The following is a 2822-nucleotide window of genomic DNA, read 5'->3' as shown; positions in this document are numbered from 1 at the left end:
ACCCCGTGGGGGGGAGAGGGCAGGGGCCCCACCGGCGCGGGTGCCCCGTCCCGCCTAATGAGGCGCTTGGTGCTTAAGCAGAGTGCATTTAATTTCTGCAGACTCCGATGAAACGTGCGTGTTTGTTGTGAGGCTGGAACCCTGTGACTGCGCTGAGAAGCAGCTTTCTCCCTCCCCTCCTCCCCCAGCCCCCCTTCAGTCTGTTTTTGTGTCTCATTTTCAGTGACAAATTTGATCTTCCACACTCGCACAGAGGAGCTGTTCTGGTAAATGCATTTTTTGAGATGGCATTATTTTGGCAATGAGGTTAGTCACTGTGATTAAAGGGTCACATGAACTGTGGTGAAAAATGAAGGCTGTTCTCCCCTTATATGTCTGATTAGCTTAGGCCGATAGCTGTCTTCCCTAGAAATAGCTATCAGTGTACTCGCGGGCAATGATTGGATGAATCCGACTTTATTGCTGCAGTAGTTTACCTAAAGAAATAAGCACTGATGGCATGAAAAGGATGTTATTTTCCGGTTCTGTGATATCTCACATTATCTCCCACTCCTAGTTAATCTACTAGGAATGAAACTTCCCAAGTATGCCACTATATATGGATGAGAGAGGGTATCTCTGTCCTGAAGGCATGACAGAGTAGAGAGAGGGGCCTATATGCTGTCACTTTAACACTAAATATCTGAAATTTTTATTGCATACATTTCCTTTTAAATTATGAACGATTTCATATGGACCCTGAAAGGCATTGATGGCATACTTTTCTTAGCATTAATGAGTTCTTCATGGATGCTCACATACTATCTTCGTAAACATATGGCAGAGCTTAAATGGTAATGTGATTATGGCCTAGTGGAAGGTGAAACTATGCATTTAGATATTAGTGTTTCAGTGACTTTCTGTGTAGCTTCAGGGGTAAAAGCATCTTACTCAAATCCATTTATGGAAAGAATTGGCTTAAATTAAAAAAAAATCAGTATATGTAGGATTTTCTCAAAAGGAATGATGAATATTCTGCAAATTCAAGGTGGAGCTGCATACTTGAGATCAACATCATTGTATATTTATGTAGCTAGTGTATATATCTGAATTGTTCATTAGCATCAAAGACGAATTTTTTCACATTCATATACCACTTAAGTGCTGGTTGATCCTAGAATTGGAGCAGCAGCTTAATTTTTTTTTTATAAAAACAGAAAAGAAGGAACATAGTACAAACAGCCTGGACTTTGTGAAACTGCACATACAGATGGGCCCACAAATAACAAGGGCCTACATGTAACGGAGCACAAGCTTAGTTTAGGATTTGTGAAAGCAGAGTGGTCCAGCTATATATCTGGGTCTACTTACTAATTTTGGAAGTACAGAACTTTGGTATTTCGATACATAGGTTTATATGTGTGTGTGTATTATATATAGTGTCTGTGCATATATATATACATATATACAGATGAAGTCTTTATGAAAGCATGCAAGGGGTGTTCGAGCATTACATTTCTGTGTTTCAAGTATTTTTATACATACATCATAGTGTATGTATGCATATGTTTATATATAGCATATATGCATGTGTGTATGTATATACCTAGAGATGAAATACTTGGGGAAGCACACAAGGATGGTCAAGCATTATATTGCTGTGTTTCATGTCTCTCTGGGTTCTGACTGTTGCAAACTCTGCCTTTCCTCTGTGATACAAGAGCCTACTCTACAGTATTTATTTAGCCTTGGGTACTATTACAGAAATACCTCAGACTGCCTTTCTGAATTTTGTAGGTGGTTATTTTGTGGTTGGCTAACATAACTTTTTGCGGTAAGGCTCAGATGTGACATCAGAATGCTGGATTTTAACCTAAAAAAAGGGCTGTATCTGTTATGAGATCTTTCTGTAAACTTCAGGCCTACTGACCTCAGCTGCCACTGACTGTTTTGAACTTTCAGGAGGTATAGTTTGCTTATGAGGTTGAACTTGCTGGTGGCTAGATGTAAGCATGTGCATTGTATATACACTAGCTGTGAAGAGAGACTGAGACCGAAGATAGTTTTTTGTTAAGCTAAAAAGTTTTTCTTTTAATTCGGACAGAAGGAATCCACTACCTGACATATTTCTTGCAGCAGTGGGTTGTGTGATCTAGCTTCTAGTGAAACTGTTGTCTCCTACTTTCAAGTGAAGTTTCATTGTTTGGTAGAATATAATGGCATGGGAGAGCGTAGGTAGAAAGGGGGGAAGATGCTGTTTTACACAGGCTTCGTATAACGGGGCAGAGGTTTTGACTGCAGTCTCTGCAATCACAGCAACCTCTGTTGCTAAGCCGGCTGTTGTGTATTGTACCAGGGAAAGGTTTTGTTTATTTTTTAAAAAAATGGTGGCTTCATCCAGGGCTTATTCATGTCTGCTTCCATTCCTGACTATCTTTTTGGCTTGTGGTGGAAAACATGAACTTACTGCCATCACCTCATCCTCATCATTTTCTTCCCCAAAGTCACTGCTTTCTCTTTTGAAGCCTTAAGTTCTTGCCTTGATGATTAGAACCTTTTTCTATTCACTCTCTCCTGTTTCATTCTGGTGTTTGTACATCCACTTGACATGCTGCAGTAGAGATTATCTTGTTTGCCTGCTGCTCTGCTCGTGTAAATCCCCACCCGTCTGTGAGTCCCTCTCCCAGACTCTTGTCTCTGTCTTCTGCCTACCTCCATTTCTGTTCTTTCTTATTTGGCATGTATCCCTGCATTCTGCACTTTTCCTGTTTCTCTTGCAGAAAAGCAGTCTTAATCTTTTTCTCCTCCTGTCTAGTACTGTAGCAGCAACCCATTTACAATGC

This window comes from Egretta garzetta, unplaced genomic scaffold, assembly GCF_000687185.1.
Source record: "Egretta garzetta isolate BGI_Z169 unplaced genomic scaffold, ASM68718v1 scaffold679, whole genome shotgun sequence".
Lineage (NCBI taxonomy): Eukaryota > Metazoa > Chordata > Aves > Pelecaniformes > Ardeidae > Egretta > Egretta garzetta.
The sequence above is the reverse complement of the archived record's forward strand: the minus strand, read 5'-3'. Positions refer to the sequence as shown.